Genomic DNA, 7728 nt, shown 5'->3' on the forward strand with positions numbered 1-7728 from the left:
TATATATATATATATATATATATAGAGAGAGAGAGAGATAGAGAGAGAGAGAGAGAGAGAGAGAGAGAGAGAGAGAGAGAGAGAGAGAGAGAGAGAGAGAGAGAGAAAAGAGAGAGAAGAGAGAGAGAGGAGAGAGAGAAAAGAGAGAGATGTGTGTTGTGTGTGTGTGTGTACATTGCAATCCGTGAAGCCTCCGTTGTCACAAGGGCACAATAAAGAACTTAGAGCAAACCCCTCTGGGTTTTCATCAGAAACTTTTTTTCATTTCATGTATATGATAAATCCAAACTGAGAGAGACTTTAACGCCATTTTTAATTAGCTAAACCTTTGATATAAAGTATACATTTTACCATTTTTAAAGCAATTACGATCCCAGAGAATCTGACAAAATTAGCAAAGTCTATGCTTGAGTTTTTTTATTTTCTATAAAAGTATTTTAAAAAAAATATATTGGGCGTAAACTATACGGGTACTCCATTATTATTTGCTAATATGGGCAGCTTTCTATCAAAAAAAACTGACACTAGATTCATTATAACACAGTTTAGGTATTCTGAATTCCCCGATATAAAATATACAAAGGAATTTTTTTGCTTCTCAAAAGTATTTTCTGCTCTTGCTGCCTACCACAAATCCAAACAAAACATTGTAAGAGTGAATTCTTTTTGAATTATGTGCTTCTATGGGGCACATTTTACAGCACGAAACACACCTCTGTTTTTACTCCTATGGAAATTTCTGTTTGTCCACAAGCGAAACTGAATTAGGAGAGTTTTTTATGTCGATGGCAATACTACATAGACTTTTATTTTTATTTTTTCTCGATAACAACATTATATTTACATTAGTGCATGTAATCTTTTAGAGGTGGGGTATTCGTCACTTTTGGCTTGCACGGTTGGGAGACATAATATTTTGAGGAAAGGGACAAAAAAAGGGGGGATGTGTGGGAGGGGGGAGAGAGAGAAGAGAATATGAGAGTGAGAGTGTGAGTGAGAGTGAGAGTGAGATTGAGTGAGAGTATGTGTGAGTGAGTGAGTGAGTGAGTGAGTGGGGTGATTGAGTGATGTGAGTGAGTGAGTGAGTGAGTGAGTGAGTGAGTGAGTGAGAGAGTGAGTGAGAGAGTGAAGTGAGAGTGAGAGTGAGAGTGAGAGTGAGAGTGAGAGTGAGAGTGAGAGTGAGAGTGAGAGTGAGAGTGAGGGTGAAAGGTGTAATACTGAAAATGGTAAAGAGGGGGATAAGTTTATGATTAATGGGGCTACACATCAGAAGTCGTAGGGGCAGTTCAGGAAGGTAGGAAATAAGTTCTAAAAGGAAAAATTTGTAGGATTTTACAAGGATGTCCCTAGGGTTAGGTAGGGGTTAGAAAAAGGAGATAAGGGTTAAAAGTATTAGATCATTTTCAGGAAAATGTCAAGAGGGAGAGAATCCAGGGCGGAGTGGAGTGGGGCGAAGGGATGTAGGGGGAATATGAGGAGGAGGAGGATGGATGAAAAATAGAAGGAATGGGGGGCAGAGAGATCAGAGGATGGATGAGGTGGGGGCATGTTATCTTGGGTCATGTTTTCGATAGTTTTGAAAGTGGATCGGTTGGGGAGATCTATAAACAAATGCTTATTGTAAGGGGAAAAGGGACTTATCTTTAAGGGAGGGGTTAATGTAGAGAGGATGAGTAGATGGGGTGGAACGTTTGCTTGTATTGTGCAATGAGTTTGGGCGAGGAGGAAGGGGGGTGGTACCGGGGAAGTAGAGATTGGAGTGTCGGGAAATATTGATGGAGATTAGGGTGTCCGGGTTTAGAAAGGCATATGAATCTGACTGGGAGAGGGAGGGAGAAGAAGTGGGATGAGGAAGAGATATTGGGGGAGATGTAAAAATAGTTTGGGGAGGGAGGAGGGAGGGGCAGAGTGAAGGGCAGTACTAAGTAGGGAGTATGAGAAAAAGCTTGTCTGGCATCTCAATGAGAATTGTCACCTCAACTCAAAGTTGTAGGTAAGGCAGCCCTTATAAAATATATTATGGGTGCCAGCACAACTGGCACATATGCATGATTGTTCGGAGCATTTGGTTGTCATGGCCAGATTGGCACACAGAGGGCAGGGGGCTGTGGATAGGTCTTCCCAAAATTTGACCAATCCTTGTTGTAGACAGGACAGTTTGCCAGGGAGATGGAGACAGTGGGAGGGATGAGGCCCGGCAGAAATAGGTTGCAGTTAGGGTTGCTTTAGCTTAGGTGACAATGGGGGGAACGAGAGGGGAAAGGAAAAAAACTTTGCATGCTTGTTTTTTGAGGTATTGCTGAAAAGGAGTGTTGTTAGAGTAAGGGGCTGTAGAGGGAATCACAAGTATCAATCCCACTTGGCTGGGCTAAATAGAGTATTCAAAATGTTTGTCGAAGTGGGGTACAGCAGGGCGGGGACATAGGGAAGAAGGAGTGTGTTGAGAGTAGTACTGCAGAGAGGTGGACTGTAAAGCTGCACAATAGTAAAAAAGGGGGGGGCTTCAGCATGTTAATATTATCAGCCATATGATCAAATTTTTATCTTTTCTCAGATAACTAGTTATAGTTAACAGATATGTTAGTGTAAATATACAATTACAAAATAAATTTTGAATTTCTACATTTCAACTACACCTCAGTAAGAAATATGTGTTGCTTCACAGGGTTTTGCAACTGCTATGGTAATGGTATAATGGTAGTGTTAACCATGGAATCTTTTAGGGCATTTTTCCCTTTAATGAATCCACTGTCCCTACATAGGGAAAAATCAACAAAGAAATCCTTGATTTAATTCTCAGACTAAAACTAGCATAAAGAAAGTTGCTACCTGCTAGTTAACGTATGTCAACTTTTCTTAAGAAATGGAGGAAGTGGAAGAATTAGAAGAGAGAAATAGGGGACACAGTGAGGGAAAGGGAGACAGAGAGGAGGGATTAAAGCTAAGAGCAGAAAAGGAAGATAAAGAGAGGGGAACATGAGAAAGGAGAGTATTCAGAGAAAAACCCCATTTAAAATTTTAGTTGTTGAAATAAGGTTTGAATAAATCTATCTGTCCTAGTTTTTGACACCTATGGGAGAAAACGTGTGGAAAAAAAAAGACATCTACAATTTTCATTTTTAAAATCACAAAGTGCTTGAAATCATGAACAAAATTCTAAACAATCAAAATTATATGGTACTGTTTATCTCTAAGAATCTACCCACATTGTGTGCCAAAGCAAAATATCAAGAAACCTAGATTTTTTTTCTTTTTTTTAAGATACTGTACATTATCAAGAGAGGGCACAGCTAAATTATTAAAGCTATTTAAAGGGAAACAAATGTATATAACCTTTGATATACAAGCACAAACCTCTGTCATCCCAAAAACCACCACCAAATTAAATTACGATATGGTAATTAACACGCTTGAAATTCCACAATGGCATCACAAAACTAATCATGAGATGAGAATGTCCATCACCATTAAAAAATAATAATAATGATAATAATAGTAATAAAGGTTATAAAAATAAGAGAGAGAATAAAGGTGTGATCAGATAACTGTTACTGGTCAATGGGAATAACTACAAAATAAAATAAAATTTATTATGCCATATAAGGGTATTTATACATTACTCTCCCCCCTGGTGCATAATTTCAAACCTATGACAGAGAGAGAGTGAGAAAAAAAATGATACTACTTCTGCATTCAAGAAATACTCTTTCTTTTAGAAAATCTAGTCTCAAATAACCTTTCTCATTTCACTTATAAAAGGAGAAAAAGAAAGAAAAATTTAAACATCGTTTCTCTCTTCTCAGACATCAAAAACTTACAACACAAAATGGGTAGGAATCCATTCTTCCAATAAGTGATCAGTAGAAATTTCATTTCTACGTAATTTACAAGCAATTGTTCTGTGAATGATTGGAACAAAAAAAAAATCAGGAACACACCAATGGAATGTTACTATCAAAGCAGTGTACAATGCACAACATAGATTTTTAGTTTAGAAATTATTCTAAAAAAAAATGTGTTGATAAAAAGTAGCAAACAAACAAAAACAAAAAACTCTCTCTCAAAATGGATTACACCATCCCCCCCAAAAAATATATGTCAAACAAAAAGCACAAAAAATAGTGTTAATTCATGAATACATATGGGAAAAAAGGGCACTCAAAATGCCTCCTCTCAGAAAAAAAAAAAAGACATGCTGTATACAAGTACTATTTACTAATAAAGCTGGCTCTTCAGTGAAACCCAGTGAGTTCAACATCTGGCAACATACTGCAATGTCTTAAGAAACCACTGTACTTGCCTCTCCTTTACTCTTGCACTTGCACCTCCTTGACAAAATTTACATTGAGTGCAAAAGTGGAATTCTGATGTGTAAATGTTTATATCATTAGCCTAATTCTCTATCAAATTATTCAAAACCCAGGGAGACTAGGAACACGCACACACACACCCTTTACCCATAAAAAATACTGATAGTGAATGGAAAAAGTAAAAATACCATCTTCACTGCAATGTCAATAATAATGTTCATAGTAACCACCATAATTAAATACAATAAAACTATATAATCTTCAGAAAAAACTTGCATCATTAAGGCAGTACCATCTAACGTAATCACAATAATAATTCTAATAAATATAATAACTATTTGTTCAACCACACAAAAAATTAAAATTCTATTCTCAGACACCATAAATCCAATGCAAATCCACATCCCACAATTCATGGGATTTACTTGTCCTCTTCGCACAGTCACGCCAATACAATACTCCATTCAGGGTCATAATGCCCTCTTTTCATTCTTTAAATAATTTCTTTCGTTAAGTGCTACTGCTCTTAAGCATGGGCCCAGAACTTGCACTCTTGGCAAGCACTCTCATCTACACCTATCGCTGTCATTATTCAGGCTAAAAAACAAATCACACTATGATAATCTTAGCAACAAATATGGATAAAAGTCTTGGGAAGCTACCATGCATAATGAGATTTAAAAAAAAAAAATAATAATAATAATAATAAAAATAATAATAAAAAAAATTTAAAAAGCAAGGACATGAGGTGTTCCTCTTTCAAATGGCTCTATCAGTAACAAACATTACCAAGAAAGTATGCAAGCAACTTATCTTTCGGATAAAGAAACATACTGCTGGTGTGGAAAATGTAATGAAAAAAAAATAAATAAATAAATGGTGAATACTTGATTTTCACATCTTTAGTTCCCATTTGTCACTCAACTTTTTCTTTAAAAAATCAATACTATTAAAAAATACAGTTTCTTAGGGAACATAGCTAATGCCATAGCATGTGCTAAAATTTTTACATCAAACTTCCCTCATGTTCCGGAATGGCTACACTCCATACTCGGCACAACACTAAAAGAAATATGGAGCCATGCCATCCGGGGCTTCATCAATGGTTTTGGGTATTTTCCCTAAAGCCAATGCAATTTGCTCTTGCATTTGTATACTCATCCTGGTGATTCTGTAAAATTGCGTATTATCTACAAAACGGGGAAAAAAAAAGACGTCCGATAATAGTTCACTAAATTTTCTACATCCCTCAGCTCGCCTGCTCTCCAGTTCTGCTCAACCACGCCAAAGGCTCCAGGTCGCATTCCTACTTCTTTAAGTATTCACAAATGATGACAAAAGAACCCGGGACAAATAACCAGGCAAAAAAATGCATATGCCTCTGCTACAATTGTGTAAACATCAATTTCCAAATAATCAATTACTTCAATTTTTCCCGCCTATTTATCTTTGTTAATTAATGGCAAGTATGGAAATTGGTATATGCTAAACAAAGAGGTGGTTGATGCACAGCACTGAAATATCTAGTAGCAAATAAAAATAATAATAATTACAACAAATAATAAAAAAGTGCAGCTGAGAGAAATAAAAAAAATTGCAAGTAATTATTTATCTCTTGTATTTTATTTGTTTGTCTTTTATCTTTATTTGCTGAAATTGGTTACTGAATTTCCTTTGATAGTTTTAATCAATCACCTTTTACAATCTTGAATCAAGCATTAGGTTATTTTCTATACATATAAATAAGTGGGTTAGGTAATTAATATACAATGCCTTGATATCAACAAGATCATGTCATTTTCTGCATGGGACTTCACAATTATAAAGTGTGATGCATTGATTACCAAGCAATCTTAGCAAAGACATTGCCATAAATATTTATTATTTTCTAATCAAAAACTTCTGAATAGTATTTCACTGGATATGACTTTGGAAAGTGATTAGGATCTTTATAACTTTTTAAAAAATCAGCCAAGACTTTCAAGTTCTTTGGGCTGAATATTGACTTGAGGCTACAACTGAAAAGAGCACAATGTTTGCATTTGGCCCCCAAAGGGGGGTTCATGACACACTTGAATCTTTAACAATCATGAGAGGAATTGCTCTTACCCCTTTAAAGGCAACATAAAGCCACAAAAACACAACCATTCCCAGGGGTAGTGATATCAGGTTACTTCCTATACATTGTTTGCAACTTCTTAGTATCACTTTTTATTGTATGTACAAATCACAAAATGCATTCAGTAATAATACGACATTTAATGATGATGTGAACTTTTATAGTCTTTAGAAAAGATGAGAAAAATTTTGGAGAAACACAAGTGTTCTAATATCTATGAGAGAGAGAGACTGATAGGATCTATGCACAGCAAAGATGGCTGCAAAACTATCCAGAGCATGTAAAACACTGCCCTATTACAGGCTAAAAGAACGATGCTTTAATCTATTTTCACAGCACCGTATATCTTCCTAATAAAAAGGTAAGCAGCATAAAGCCAATAGTACCAGTTAACAGGCCAAAAGTCACCACCATAATGGCTGTGTACCAAAGTATAAAAAGAAGTGGAACAAACTCTGTAATCTCAAGCTTTGTGCTCAAGTAAAAGATCGAGTATGCTGCCACATAGACTGCAGAGCCACCTGAAGTGATCAAGCTGCGCCACCACCAGTGATAGTCTTCACCACATAACTGGAAGTAGACCATTACCACACTAATTTGACCCAGGAGATAACCCAAAATGACAAACACAGGAACAGGAAGCCAAGAGATAATAAAACTGGTTTTCCCAGATGGCGACAAGATGAAGAACAGCTCTATAACATAGCCCCAAAAAGGGAAGACTCCCGCCATGAGGAGGCATAGGACAGGGTGCATGTACCATACCTGCTCCGGTACCTGTCGCGGGATCTGGTTGGTCCGCACAGGGTGTTTTATACGGCTGCTTGCGGAAACCAAAGTAATAGCCAATGAAGGTCAGGGGGCACCGACACACGATCCACAGGGAGAACAGGGCCATCATGGTCGTGAATGGGACAGCACCACTCGAATGCTTTCCCCAATGGAGAAGTTTAGGAAATAAGCAAGTGGAGAAGACAAAAGCAGGGAAAGTGTAGCTGTCCAGAAGGCACAGACTTCCACTGCTGGGCCCCGCAATGTCCTGTAGAGGCGACCGGCCATGTACCCAGCAAAGAGACCCATGAAAACATAGAGCAAAATTCCTGCGGTCATTAGAGCACCACGAGAGGCTGGGGAGAGCATACCCAACTGCCAGCACAAATTTTGATGAGGGCCATGGGAGAAGGGTTTGAACTCCAGATCCCACCAGGGCTGTGAAAAGCTTGGGTACGCGGAGGTCGGATACATCTCCGGTGACAAGCTTCCGCCATTCTTCAGGTCTCTTCTAAATTCCAGCTGGGC

General features: G+C 37.6%; 1 pseudogene; it reads right to left on the reverse strand.

Annotated features, from left to right (window-relative positions):
• Positions 1 to 6717: 6717 nt before the first annotated feature.
• Positions 6718 to 7648, reverse strand: LOC119571597 (annotated as a pseudogene).
• Between the last annotated feature and the right edge of the window lie 80 nt (positions 7649 to 7728).

This window comes from Penaeus monodon, unplaced genomic scaffold (assembly GCF_015228065.2).
Source record: "Penaeus monodon isolate SGIC_2016 unplaced genomic scaffold, NSTDA_Pmon_1 PmonScaffold_7095, whole genome shotgun sequence".
NCBI classification, from domain to species: Eukaryota; Metazoa; Arthropoda; class Malacostraca; order Decapoda; family Penaeidae; genus Penaeus; species Penaeus monodon.